Source organism: Haemaphysalis longicornis, unplaced genomic scaffold (genome assembly GCF_048455015.1).
Source record: "Haemaphysalis longicornis isolate Haplotype H1 unplaced genomic scaffold, Haemaphysalis longicornis Haplotype H1 scaffold_1, whole genome shotgun sequence".
NCBI lineage: Eukaryota > Metazoa > Arthropoda > Arachnida > Ixodida > Ixodidae > Haemaphysalis > Haemaphysalis longicornis.
Genome location: NW_027526203.1, coordinates 8,319,622 through 8,334,023, shown reverse-complemented (window position 1 = coordinate 8,334,023; position 14,402 = coordinate 8,319,622). Strand labels below are relative to the sequence as shown.

Below are 14,402 nucleotides of genomic sequence, written 5' to 3'. Positions count from 1 at the left end.
GGTGGAGAAGTGTCCCGTCGCATTGTGCGACGTTCCTTTGTGTAGCATCCCCCCACGGCTTTTTGTTCATTCAGACATGTTTCAGCCACAGACAGCGGCTGCGGAAAGTTGCTTGGAGATCCACTGCCTTCTCGCCCCATATGAGAGGGAAAGAAAAAAGGGCAAGGGCTCAAGGGGTCTTTTCTCACCACTGCCGAGTGGACCCCGTGCGCACCCAACTCCAGTCGTTACACCTAGCGTCACTAATGACGCTAGTTACACCGGATCGTTTACCTGGAACACTGCAGTTGTAGACGTAAGTATAGGCGCCGTGCAGTGAACAGAGGGCGACACTGAGCCGCGACACCCAGCGCCGCCATCGGGGAGAAAGAAAAATACTGAGTCGGCCGCCGCTCCCCAGCGTGCTCGTGTTTCTGTTGCGCCCCTGATTGGCGGCACCGGATGAAATATAGAATACGCAATTTTTAACTTTTATATTAACTAAAGCATACGGCAGTAATTCTACCGCACCGGGCTAGGAATAAACTGAAGGACTGAACTGTTGACTACGCGTACGGAGGAAGGGGTCAAGCGATATTGACTTCCCAGCATAGCCAGAACCAGGTGGAGCATTTCGTGCGCAAGTTTTCACGTTTCCACATTGTTTTAGCCAGAACCAGGTGGAGCATTTCGTGCGCAAGTTTTCACGTTTCCACATTGTTTTTTTCCAGTGAATTTGTGTTTCAGCTAGAAAGCACAAATTTATTAGCGGTTCACAGCATTGGAGAGAAGCCGTTTTGTTTGTATTCTTGAAATCGGACCACCGTGGTTTTGCGAGTACGGTGCTCCGTCTCACAGGATCGATTGTTTGGGTGTAGTGCGGTCTGTACGCTGCGCTACGTGCTAGAGCATTGACTTCAAAGCAAGTATAATTACCTTAAATACGCGGGCTCCAATGTGTATCAGGCGGGTGCGAAGCATCCAGAACTGCGAACGAACTGACGGTGATTTTCGATTGATTTATTGTGCGGTTCAACCCGCCGACGCCAGACAGGCTATGAGGCGCGCCGTAGTGGAGGGATCGGGATTAATTTTGACTACCTGGGGATCTTTCACGTTTCCGAATCTCGAACACACGGGCGTTTTCGCTTTTCGCCTTTATCGGAAAAGCGGCCGCTGTGGCAGGGAAACGAACCTGACGACGATTTTCAATTTCATGGCTTGAATTATCGCCAAACATTCCCAGAATGCGTCCTGCTCCTCGCCCCTGACAGTTCGTTTCCGCTGGTGCCAGTTCGTCCCACCCCGATATCACGGAGCGATGCGATGCGATGAGGCTTTGAGGGGAAGGGGGGGGGGGGGGTAGTAGGAGGAAAAGGGCCCGAAACTGTCTGGCGAAGGGTGCCGACACCTTATCAGGCCCGAGCGAGCACGTTTTCTTGCTCTGCATACGAGGTCAAGCAGTATCGCCTCATGAGCGAAAGGAAGACTCAACCTCTGTGCCTTCCGTCTCCTTTTCCGTGAATACATTCACAACGTACACGGGTTTCGCTGCAAGCCCGCCAGGAAATGCCCGTGAACGATTTAAGACTACCTCTTCCTTTTTACGGGGTACGCAGGGCCTCCAAATATTAGAATAATCATAAAATCCGTTTATTTTTTATTGTTCTCTGATGTTGCTGTTGTGAGCCCCGTTAAAACGACTTTGTTTTATTGAACAGCATTTATTTGCAGTGCAAAAATCCCACATGCATTGCTTTTATATCTTGTACTGACGTAGGTATTTCGACTTTTTGACAGCTTATTTTCAAACAAATGGCGCTACTTTGTTTAAAAACAATCATATTTTTTCCAAAAAAGGGGTGAGATGTTGCAGCCATCAATTAGTTCTCTTACAATTAAAATACGGCTGAGTGTTACGTGCCGCATGAATTTTCATTATAAACGCCGCGGAAGACGCATGCACGATGCAGAGAAACCAACCAATTTATTGTAAGCTTACGACTATTAACAGCTGGCAAACCGATATACTTTACTTTGACAGCAGCATGTAATCCGCTTGGTAGTCATCGCCGTTGTATTTTCTAAAAAATTCACGGAGACATGTGCCGCCTGTGAGGCTGTGACCAGCCTTCCCAACTCGGACGATTCAGGGCAGCGAAGGCGGTAGCTTTCCTTCTGGGCTTTGTTTCTTTTAACGCCTCTCAGTCGATAACACTCCATCCTGTCGCCATTGCAGCGTATCCCACAAACTTAAGCCACTTATAGCGCACCTAACCACTTGATAGACGCCTTTGCAAGGGCGCGGGCACAGTGTGTAAAGCAGGCGGCTGGCCAGGACGGTGAGGCTCGGCCTACCCAGTGTTGCGCGGAGGCGCGGTAGATGGCGCTGCGCTCGCTCGGCAAACTTGTTCGAGCTGTCGAGGTGTGCGGACGTACAGAGCGCGGCGGAGGCATCGACGACGAAAACGGATAAGTGTTTCAAATTTATTACTCCTTTTTTAGAGTGACCATGTTTTAGAGAGAGATGTAGGTTAGTTGAAAGGGGCGGTAGTTGTTAGCGTAGGGAAGTCACCGAATCAGAGGTGTCGCGCGGTGGTTGCACGTGGCGGTTTGTAAGCGTTGGTAATTCGTGAAAGAAGAATTGATGCTGTAGGAAACAATCGCACGTTGCGGCTTACTTTTAGATTGGAAGGGAGCGCGCGAGAACGCGGCAGCGAAGTAAGCCAGAGTTGGGCACGCCTTGGACGGGCCGTACCGTGCCTCAGAGGAAGAAGCCGGGTGTGATGTGCACGGGGTGCGAGCACGAATACCCGCTCGAGGAGACGAGATTCGAGTCGGTCGAGGACGCGGAAGGGCAGGAATTCATGTGCAGAGTGTGTGTGCTAGCGTCGCGCCTCGACCGGCTCGAGGAAGAAAAGGAGCAGCTCAGAGTTCAGGTAGGCGAGCTACAGGAGGAGTTGAAGGATGAAAAAGAGCAGAGGAAGGCACTCGAAGCGAGGTTGGCGCAAATGGAGGTCAAAATGGCGACGAAGGGTGACATCCCAACAAACGATGAAGCAGGTCACAAGGCAGATGTGTCGGCAGTGCTTGACCCCGGGAAGGGAAAGGAGGAGGAGGACAAAGACGCCACGCCGGAAGACGATCCCGGACTGGCGCTGACTCAGCCGGTGCGGGAGCAGGTGGCCGCGCCGGTGGGCAGCCAGGAAAAGGAAGAAAGGCGCATGGTGATCGTGGCGGGGGACTCCAACATGCGGTACTCAGAAATGGAGATTAGAGGCCGGGTGAGGGAGGACGAGAGAGTGCAGGTTGGCGTGTTCCCGGGGTAGACGGTCAGGGTAGTGTTAGAAAAGGCAAAGGATAAAATGTGGGAAAATATGCAGGGGCAGAACCTAGTGATTGTCGCAGGAGGAACCAATGACGTTCTGCAGGGAAGGGGCGCGGGAGTGCGCAAGCAGCTAGAAAAGGGGGTGAAGGAACTTCGGGAGCTGTGCCCACATGTGCAGGTCGTCGTGAGCACAGTACCGGAGATAATTGGGAGAGGGATACATGTGGAAAGGGAAGTTGTAGCGGTAAACCGAGACATACGGGAGCTGGGCAAGGAGCTGAGTTTCGCGGTCGTAGACATCAACAGGGATGTCCGATGGATGGGCCGGAAAAGGGCGTTCCAGCGTGACGGAGTGCATTTCAACGGGCAGGTGGGAGCAGCCATCGGAAGACGACACGCGGCGCGAACTGTGGCTTTTTTAGGGGGCCCACAGGCCTTTGCGAAGATGGCGTAGACAAATGCAAGGAGCAAAGGGAGATAGCGGGGTCGGGGCAGATCGGTGCAGGCAAACGAAAGGGGCGACGACGGCGTGTAAAGAAGAGAGGGGGGAAACTTAATATCGCGTATATAAACATGCAGGGTGGCAGGAAAAGAGAGAAGTGGATGGAGATTACTAAGCAGCTAGAAGAGGAAGAGATCCAGGTATACGCTGTGACCGAGACGCACCTACGGGACTTGGAGGAACCTCCGGTAATCGGAGAGTATGTATGGGAAGGTTGTAACAGGACGGCGGGATTGAGAAAAGGCGGAGGAGTAGGTATGCTGGTACGGCAGGGGACTAATTGGAAGAGAGTGAAAGAAGACTGTAAAGAACATGTGTGGATGAAAGGGATAGTGGAGGGTAGGGAGATGGCTTTAGGGGTGTCTTACCTGTGGACGGGTAAGGATAGCAAAGAACAAAACGAAAAACTGGTGGCGTGTCTAAAAAAGGACATCGAAGATTTGAAACGTTCCGGGGAGGTACTATTGGTAGGGGACATGAACGCCCACATTGAAGATCTAGACGGGTACACCGACTTCAACGGAAATCTAATGCTAGATATGTGTGAGTACCAGAAGCTGATCGTAGTAAATAGGCAACAAAAATGCGAGGGTCAAATAACGTGGGAGTGTGGTAGGAGACAGTCGAGTATTGACTACTGCCTTATTTCAGAGGGACTTTATGAATGGTTGGATGGCATGACCATAGATGAGGAAGGGGGCCACAGTCTGGGCAGTGACCACAAGCGCATAAACCTGAGTTTTGGGAAACTGGGGGGCGAAAAAACGGGTCGACCGGGGCAGCGCACAAAGTTAAACAGCAAACAAATTGCGGATATAGCCAAAAGCATAGATGCTGACATAGAAAGAAATCCTGGAGAAGAGTGGGAATATGACAGGCTCATCAAGACTATGCAGGAAAAAATAGTCAAGGCAGAGGGGGCCAATCGATGGAGAGAGAAAAAAACACCCAAAAGCTGGTGGAACAAAGAAATAAAGGCGGCGATAGAGAGGCGTAAACAGGCGTCTAGAGAGCACAGGCAGGCCAAGAGGATGGGGAGACATCAGGAGGAGGTGGACCTAAAATGGGAGCAGTATAAGCAAATGAAACAGGAAGTGCAGCAATTAGTGCAGGCGAAAATAAAGGGGGACAGCGAGCGATGGGTAGCGCAAATACGAGGAAGGGGTAGAGACGCGCCGAAAAGGTTTTGGAACCATGTGCCGGCATTAGGGAAACGTACGAGTTCCACAGAAGGTGGTACTATAGAAAACGAGCAGGGGCAGATGCTCAAGGGAGAGGAAGCATTAGCATACCTGCACAAAATCATCACGGAGAAGTTCGGTAAGGTGGATGAAGAGGCCCCGCAGCGACACAGAGATGTCGCGGCGGGTAGGCCGAAATGTTTGGAGATAGATGGGGACAAGCTGAAATGGAAAAGAGCAGAGGAAAAGGTCCCCAAGAACACCGCAGCAGGCACGGATGGGATACCGATGGAGTTGATTAACCAGTTAGGACCGAAGAGCAAGGGAAAGCTACTGCAAGCCATCAGAACAAGGATAGAAGAAAAGGCAATACCGGCCGCGTGGCAAATGAGCAGGATGAACTTAGTGTACAAGGGCAAAGGAGTCAGGACAAACCCAAGCTCGTATAGGCCAGTAACCGTCACGTCAGTGCTGTACAGGTTAGCAATGCAGGCAGTGAAGTTCGAACTAGAGCAGTGGGTGGAAGAAAATAGGATATTAGGGGAGCTTCAAAATGGGTTTCGAAAGGACAGAAGACTAGACGACAACTTATTCGTGGTAAGCCAATGCATAGAGGTGGCGAAGATGCAAAACCGACCTTTGTGGTTAGCCTTTCTGGACATTAAAGCGGCGTATGATAATGTAGACAGAGAGCGGCTTTGGAGTATCCTGGAGGACGAGGGAGTTGGGGCAGAATTCATTAGCTTACTCAGGGAGCTATACCGGGAGAACCAAGTGCAAATAGTGTGGGAGGGGGTAACATACAATAGGCCTGTATACACCTACAAGGGTCTGAAACAAGGATGTCCTCTCTCTCCGCTGCTGTTCATGATCTACATGACGGGGTTAGAAAGGAAGCTAGAAGTCAGCACGATGGGGTTCGACTTATCCTACATGAAAAACGGGCAGGTGGTGGAACAACGGGTTCCGGGACTAATGTATGCAGACGACATACTGTTGATGGCGGACAACCAGATAAGTATGCAGGGCTTGATGATATATGCGGTGAAGAAGCGACGCACCAAGGGCTATCCTTTAGCAGAGAAAAATCGGGGATCATGGTCTTTAATGACGGCGAGGAGCACAAAACAGTATCAGTGCAGCAAGTAGAAATACCAATTGGTGAAAGAGTATAAATATTTAGGAGTATGGCTGAACAACAGCGAAGATTACACGCAGGTGCATGAGGCTCACCTTAAGACGAAAGGAAGACGGAACGCGGCTATAATGAAGCATAGAGCCCTCTGGGGATACAGCAAATACGAGGTGGTAAGGGGAGTCTGGAAAGGGGTCATGGTACCAGGATTAACTTTCGCTAATTCGGTTCTGTGCATGAAGTCAGAGACCCAAGCGGGCCTGGAAGTAAATCAGAGGGCGGTAGGCAGATTGGCCCTAGGGGCCCACAGTAAAACTACAAATGAAGCGGTACAAGGGGATATGGGTTGGTCGTCTTTCGAGGCGAGGGAGGCGCAGAGCAAGATAAAGTTTGAGGAGCGACTTCGTGATATGGAGGACGAAAAATGGGCCGCGAGGGTGTTTAAGTACCTGTATTTGAGGAGCGTGGACACGCGGTGGAGACGGAGGACCAGACAGCTGACTAAGCGGTACGGAAAGTCGGTAGGGGACAGCGGGGTTTACACAACAGTTAAAAAGCAGGTAAAGGCAGCAGAGACGACGAAGTGGGCAGAGAGAATGGAAGCGAAAAAAACCCTGGAGACTTATAGGGCAGAGAAACGGGAAATTAAGAAGGAGGGATTCTATGGCAATACGAGAGGCAGTGCGTTGCTCTTCGAGGCACGGGCAGGGTGCCTGAGAACCCGGGCATACACGGGTAGCTACAGGCAGCAGGATGAAACGTGTGCATGTTGCGGCAGTGATCGGGAAACTATAGACCATATTGTCAGGATTTGCACAGAGATACGGCCACCGCGGGGTGAGGGGGAAACGACGCTGGCGGATGCTTTGGGATTTGGGGCGAGGGGGAACCTCAACTTCAAGGCCATAGAGGTGACGAAGAGGCGACTGGAGTGGTGGTGGAGGAAAAGTAGGGAAGGGATGGGTACGAAGGCGGCGTAATCATGCGGACGAGAATTTAGAACAGCGAGGGGAGAAAAAAGGAGGGTGGGGGCGATGACTTTAAAACAGAAAAGAGGGAGAGATGGGAGGGAGGAAGCAAATCTATAGGTTAGCTGGGAGTAGGGCAAGTAAACGTAATAAAACCGGCAAGTCGGTTGCTGACAACCGACGCCCCGATTCAAAGGGAAAGCCACTAATCATCATCATCATCATCATCAAACTTGACTGCACGGAGCCTATATGCGCAAGCCTGTTCGATGGTGTTATATCTTTCTCCGTGGTCTGTCCAACCGAGACCCGTTTATCGCTGGATATTCAAAACGAAGCGCCAGAGGCGGCGTTTGGGCAATGTATACAAGGAAGGTGTGCAGGAGCAACTCGTGAGTATTTTCTTGCTTATAGGCCCGTGCACACTTGCGACGAACAACGCGATTTCTGTCGCGGTGACAAATTGGCCGAGACCGAACGACAAAACGGATCGCCGGACGGCAAAAGCTTCCGAAATCGCGTCTCATCGTCGCAAGTGTGAACGGGCCTTATATGTTTGGTGAACTATATAGTAGGCAGTATTGATGGAAGAATCGATGTTACGGGTACGTTGCATGGAAACGATTTTTGTTCGTTGCATGGAAACGATTTTTGCGCGCTTTGTGCAAAGCAAAGTGAATTCGGATAACTAACCTCGCCCACACTCGAATGATCTTCACTTCAGCCGGGCAAGTGAGGTAGCGGCTTGGGCACGCGAAACAAAATAATGTGCGTGTCACGTTAGTTCGCTGTGCGAAATTTTGAAAAAAAAAAAGCATTACGTTTGCCCCTAATTGCCTGGCGATGCGATAATTATGTTGGGAACGCCGGGGTTCCTTAACGTGAAAAAAAAAGGGGGGGGGGTGCAGCCAGTGCAGCTACTTCGGAATGTAGTCGATACAAATGCAAACGAACAGGTCAGAATGCACCCCTTGGTAGCCTATTTTGCCGCTGGTTAACTTAGACGGTATGACGGTGTACCTATCGCAAAAAGTTCGTCAGACTTCTGGGATATATTGTTAAAAGCTGCAAACCTGAGCCTTTTGTCGTAGCTTTCTTCGCTGGCGAGTAAGCAACCAGACAACCTGCGTGACTATATAGCCAATTTTGTTAGAAAGGGGAACTTTGAGGGCTGAAGGTGTCACAGAGGGTGGGAAAAAGTGCGCTGTTCGAGTACATGCGTTCGTTTGCGACTTACATTTTTGAAATGCATTAAGCAGCATAGCGCGTTCTTGAGTTATGAGAAATGCACACCAAAAGGCTGGTAAATAGCAGCTGGTAAAGAGTCGAAGTCACTTTCATTGCAGGCTATGGTTTTCAAGATACCCTCAAACCGGGAAAGCCGCGGAGTTCATCGACGATGAGTGCCAATCCCGAGACCATAGAAACTGGTAAGTAAATATTGCTCAATTGTGTAAATGGCTAGCGGGTTTAGCGAATCAAAATGGAAAAGCGAATTCAATCGATAACGCACAGCACAACAGGAGCTGGAATGACCAGGGCAGGTGCCACTTTAAACTAAGCCGATAAAGATCCGAAGGGGGGAATTGGGGTTAAGAGGTGTTGGAGGTACTTGGTCATGCTAGCGATCACCCACTCCCTCTAAAGGGAGCCGTTCCGTCCAAAAGAGGTCACTCTGGATACAGAATTTTGCCTACTGCGCGTACTTTATCAGAAGTTTGGAACCAACACGCTTTCATTGGGGCCGCATTGATCATGCACAGCCGTCGTTCGCCGAAATAAAACCGACAAGCTTCGAGCAAAAAGGCTAGTTCTAGTACTGTTCATCGGTGGTGCGGTTTCGAACAGCTTGAATCAAAGGCTTTTACAGCCGTGGTTCCAGGCGCACTTCCCAACTTTTGAAAAATCCTGTAAATGCTCAGCAGTGATGAATAACAGGGTGCGTTTCATATGACGAGGTAACAACGCCGAGCGTGAAAAAACAAAAACCATAGTTAAAGTGAACGCTAACAAATTTAGCGGCTGCAATGATACGCATGGCTTAGACTGAAAAACGGAACCTTCCTGCATTCGTGCAAAAAAAAAAAAAAAAAGAAGAATGCCCGGGTTGTTGTAAAATGCTCAAATTCTTCCTCCTTTCTTCCCCTAGCCTGTTCCAAGCATGTATTAAACATGTCACACAACTCTTTTCAGTGCTGAGAAAGACTAGGATCGAAGTTGTGCGTTTATGAGTTCCCACTTTGGTTCCCTTTATTACGTAAGCAAACTTGGACCATTATACACATTCGTGTTTAATGGGTGTGTTCTTTTGTGTGAACCATCTGTAATACCTCTGTAGCACTTTGTGTTCTTTTTTAGGTGAAAGATCTGCCGGACTGGAGGAGCAAACGTCGCTTCTACAACCAAGCGAATTTTCAGATGGGTTGTTTCGATTGAGGTAGCGGTCATCTATATACAGTTGGACAGGAAGAAAAGAAGAAAAAGGTCCGAGAGGTTAGTATCCGTTCCCGAGTAGTATTTGGTGAGTGTAGAAAATTTCTGAGAGCGTATTTTGATTTTTTTAGTAGTTCAATTTATGAACTGCTATGCAGCCCATAACTAGTCGCGCCCTATGCTTTCCAGCTGCTGCTGGTGTGACGCAGGTCACAGTCGATAGCGGGCCACATCATTGGTGACTGGATCCACTTTGCGAATATTGGGCTTACAGGAACCCACAAGGTAAGCAATAAACTAATATTCTCAAAATTTAATTGTGCATTTATATTTAAATAATTTTCATTCTAATCTCTGCCTAATAAAAATACATGAACCATGCAGAAGACATAACACTCCGCTAGCGAGCGACTTTGACGAACAGTCACTAACCTGTATAGGTTACTGACTCGGGAGATTCAAGTTGGGAGTCAGGTGACCCAAAATTTTGTGCGCTTGTTTTTTTCTGGTCATATGGTTAGCACGAGTTGCTGCGTAGCTGCTTGTTCAGTTACTCTCCTTTTAGTGCGTGCGTGTGTGCATGTGCGTGTGTGTACGTGTGTGCGCTTGTTAACTAAACAAATCCTTAGGCGGCGACTACTTTTTCGCGCAAAAACCGCCTACTGCCGCAGCGTACTGAAGTAGGAATTGTTTGCTTTTTCCACACAGACGCAGCCAGCCCCTGGATGGAGCCTCCTCTCCTGCACAGCAGCAGCAATGGAGTGTAAATAAAAAAAATGTTGTAACCATGCAAAAAAAAAAATTATTTGAAATTTCACTTTGCTTTGTTATTTTGAAAATGCTTTAAAATATATCGTAACCGGCAAACGTGGATAACAGAAACAATGCTCCACGATACACATTCCACACGTTTGGCAAAACGTCACTGTAACGTTCCTGGTCCACATTCTGAAAAGGTTTTGCAACGTTAAAAGATTGTTTCAAGCGTGTTTTCTGCAACGTTAAGTAAATGTAAATCCAACATATTTACTATGTTGTCGAAATGCTTCCTCACAGTTCCAATAATGTTTGATGAAACGTTACTGTAACGTTTTTTAGTTGTTCTTAGAATGTTTTTGTAGGGTGCTTCTGCAACGTTAGGTAAACGTAACTCCAAAAGTATTTATGTGTTGTAGAAATGCTTTCTTACTGTTCGCATAACGTTTGGCGAAATGTGATGTAACGTTTTACATTGTTTTTAAACGTTTTTTGAACGTTATTAGCTTGTTCGCTGCAACGTTAGGGAAATGTAACACGAACATTAATAATATGTTGTAAAAATGTTTTGTGGACGTTTAAATAATGTTTGACAAAACATTACTGTAACGTTTTTGATAACATTAGTTAAACATTTCAAAAAAATGACATTAAGAACATTGCTCTAACGTTAGCACCAAACAAAAAAAAATACGTTCTTCTAATGTTTTGGTGCTACTTGGGAAGCTGCGACCACCGGCCCTAAGGTTTGCGACAGCACTGATGTACCAGTAATGTTTCAAGTTGAAGCAAGCTCAGATGACACACAGGACGCTGATAGTGCTGACCATAGCGATAGCGATGACCGAGACGACCGTGCAGCCGTTTCATCAGACGAAAACGAGCAAGCTATGCAACAGCCGTCCAACGCCACAGATGACAGTACTCTGGCACCGAGACGCTCTGAGAGACTTGCAAACAAAGAAATACGTTCAAGAGAATGCCCCGGGTGCTGTGTAGCCAGGCACAGCTTGAAAGACCCAGAGACGCTTCAGGAAGCTTTGGCTGCTCCAGACAAGGAAGAGTGGAAAGCAGCCATGAAGAGCGAACTGGACAGCCTGAAGGCATCAGAAACATGGGAGCTTGTGCCACGACCAAAGGGAAGACAAGTCGTGAAATGCAAGTGGGTATTCCGTAAGAAGTATGACGCCAATGGTGACTTGGAGCGGTACAAGGCACGCTTGGTAGCATGTGGATACTCTCAAGTGGAGGGAATTGATTTCAAAGAAACCTTCTCTCCTGTAGTGAAGCTCAAGTCCATCAGAACGCTGCTGGCGATAGCCGTCGAAAGGGAGTGGAAAATCCACCAGGCATATCTGAACGGAACTTTGAAAGAGGCCGTCTACATGGAACAGCCACAATCTTCAAGAGCCCGTGAAGATGGCAAGGTCTGCCTTTTGAAGAAGAGTTTATATGGGCTAAGACAGTCAGGGAGAGAGTGGAATCTCACTTTGGACAGTCTCCTGAAGTCGGAAGGGATGACAAGATCCAAAGCCGATCCCTGTGTTTATGTCAGCCAAGGAAAGGAGCTCATCGTGGGAGTCTACGTTGATGACCTCCTCATCATCGCAAAAGACGAGACAGAAATCGCTGATTTCAAAAGCCGGTTGGGTCGAAAATTTGACGCCAATGATCTGGGAGAGGCTAGTCACATACTTTCCATGCGACTGAAGAAAGAAGAAAGTGGGAAGTTGTCTCTTGATCAGACGGCTTATGCAGAGGATATTTTGGAGACGTTTGGCATGACAGATGCAAGACCGGCGTCATCTCCATTACATCCTGGAAGCAAATACGAAACAGGAGACAGCAGGAACCCGCCGAGAGGAGACCTAAAGTTTAGGTACAGACAAGCAGTCGGTGCTTTACCTTGGTGGAGGCACACGGGCGGACATCGCTTTTGCCACTGCATACATGAGTCAGTTCAGCGAGCACCCAACAGAAGAACACTGGAGTGGCATAAAGCACATTCTTCGCTACATAAAGGGGACGAAGAGTTATGCGCTTGTTTTCAGGAAAGCTGGAACTTGCGTACAAGCCTTTTGTGACGCAGATTGGGCCAGCGACCGAACCGATCGGAAGTCATTCAGCGGGTGTTTACGTTGGCTGGTGCTGCTATTTCCTGGAGCAGCAGAAAACAGCGATGCACTGCATTGTCAACTGTTGAAGCTGAATACGTGGCCATGTGCCAAGCCACAAAAGAAGCGCTCTGGCTTCAACAATTCTTGGGGGAACTTTCCGCAAGCGAATTTGCGCAAGAACCGAAAATATTGAAGGTGGACAATCAGGGCGCTATTTCTCTCGCTAAAAACCAAGTGACTTCGGAGCGAAGCAAGCACATTGACCTCAAGTATTTCTTCCTGGCTGCGTCTGCTGCAACCCGGGGCTTCCGAGCCGATTCCCCACGAACTGGCTGCTGCGCCCCACGGAAGTGACGTACATCAACAAAAAAAAAATTGCGTAAATGCATTGCACTGCAATTACTTCAATAGTATTGCATATATTTTTGGCAGTGACACACTAATATTACAATATCAAGATTTATTTTTAGCCTGAGTTTATTGTCTTTTAATATGACGTCACCTAGTCACAGTGACGTCATACACATGCTTTGTAGATGTTTGCCTTATATTTTTCTCTGCGAAACTCCAGTTTGTTATTGTTTTTGACACTCGCGTAGAAGACGTTGTGTAAACAAAGCACATGTCTTACGGATGACTTACGGACAAGCGGCATGGAGAAGAGGCCGAATTCCATCGAAGAGCGAATTTTGGCCCCGTATTAGCATACGTACGGGTAGAGTTCACTCTAGTACGGGCTTGTCTGTTCCGAGTTTGTTCCGTTGGCCTATTTCAAATATTCCGGCTTCGCGCGGTGCCGAGGCAAGCAAGAATGTTACGAGCGTCGGCGTTGTGTGGAGTCGCTCACGAGTGGTGCGGTGCTGCGCTGTGTTTTCGTTTCATGAGGTGTTCAGCTCCAAGCCTGTGTCACCGCGTTTGTATCTTCTGCAGTAATTCACAGTCTTCAAAGTCGGATGACTATTCGTGGCAGCAACAGCAGCAACGCGAAGTGCTGGTCAGCGCTTGCGCAGAGCGCAATGTTTTCATATCAAATACGTACATATCAGAACCAAATGTTGCCCCAAAATGTGCAGTAAAGTACGAAGCACCGTGTTGCCTTCAAAACGTGACCGATGTGTGTGGTGCGTCATAGTTTTCCAGAGGTTTGTTTGTGTGAAGCTGCTGGCGCCGCAGTCATCGATGCTATCATCACAGTCATGTCGGTATCACAACGCGAGGCAAATACTTTGATACTGCTCCGTACTCGACTTGCAAGTGTCCAGATTCGTGTCACTGCAGGAGTGTATACGTGAATAATCTAGAGCCCCATCAGTTAGCAATGGTGCGTCGCAGTGACAGCGAGTTTTCGTTCGTTCGCTTCAACTTGCCGTGATCCCTGTCGTTACAAGCGGGGCCAAAAAATGCGCCGGATATCTGTCGTGAGTTACTGTGGCATTTTCCGTGTGTGTTGTGTTCGTGTGCTCCAAAATTTATGATGTCGCCAAACGTACGTGATCGTGCCCATTTATGACAGGTTAGGTGATGCGTCAGTGGCTTCAGCAAGAACAGATGCTACGTGCTGTGTTGAACTGTTATATCTACATTCTAAGCATACCATCTAGGTGACTCTGCGTAGTTGTTGTTTCTATTTGATCTAACTTCAGTTGCCTTGTTCATCTTTTTTGCAGGGTATTTTTATTTACGTGTGCATGCAGCATATTAGCACTAAATCAACCTTACACACTTACCTGTACATGCCATAACCCTCTTTGCAATCACGTGTGCATGTGCTACTGTTACCCTGCAGTATTTTGTCAGCTACTGTGCATGCTAGCAAAGATTGTTTGCATGTCGTTCTGAACCATTGCTAATAGCCTGAATTTCCTTTAGTATTACTAGCATACCTTTTTCTTTTGCACCTGCTGGCTTCGTGTTGCTTTTAAAAGGAATGAATGATTTAACGCTGTGTATAAAGTTATGTCGGACAAACTTGTAAAAAACAATACACGGGATATACCTGCTAA

At 48.2% G+C, this 14,402-nt stretch overlaps 1 long non-coding RNA gene across 4 annotated transcripts; it reads left to right on the top strand.

The window, feature by feature from the left end:
• The first annotated feature begins 256 nt into the window (after positions 1 to 256).
• On the top strand, positions 257 to 10,315 carry LOC144163160 (uncharacterized). Of its 4 annotated transcripts, XR_013320855.1 has the most exons (6): positions 257 to 295; positions 8,440 to 8,523; positions 9,287 to 9,350; positions 9,452 to 9,586; positions 9,716 to 9,811; positions 10,235 to 10,315. It is a non-coding gene; the product is annotated as an uncharacterized LOC144163160 (long non-coding RNA). The 4 variants fall into 4 exon arrangements; XR_013320851.1 differs by lacking the exon at positions 9,287 to 9,350; XR_013320850.1 differs by lacking the exon at positions 257 to 295 and having other exon boundaries at positions 8,387 to 8,523.
• Positions 10,316 to 14,402: the final 4,087 nt, after the last annotated feature.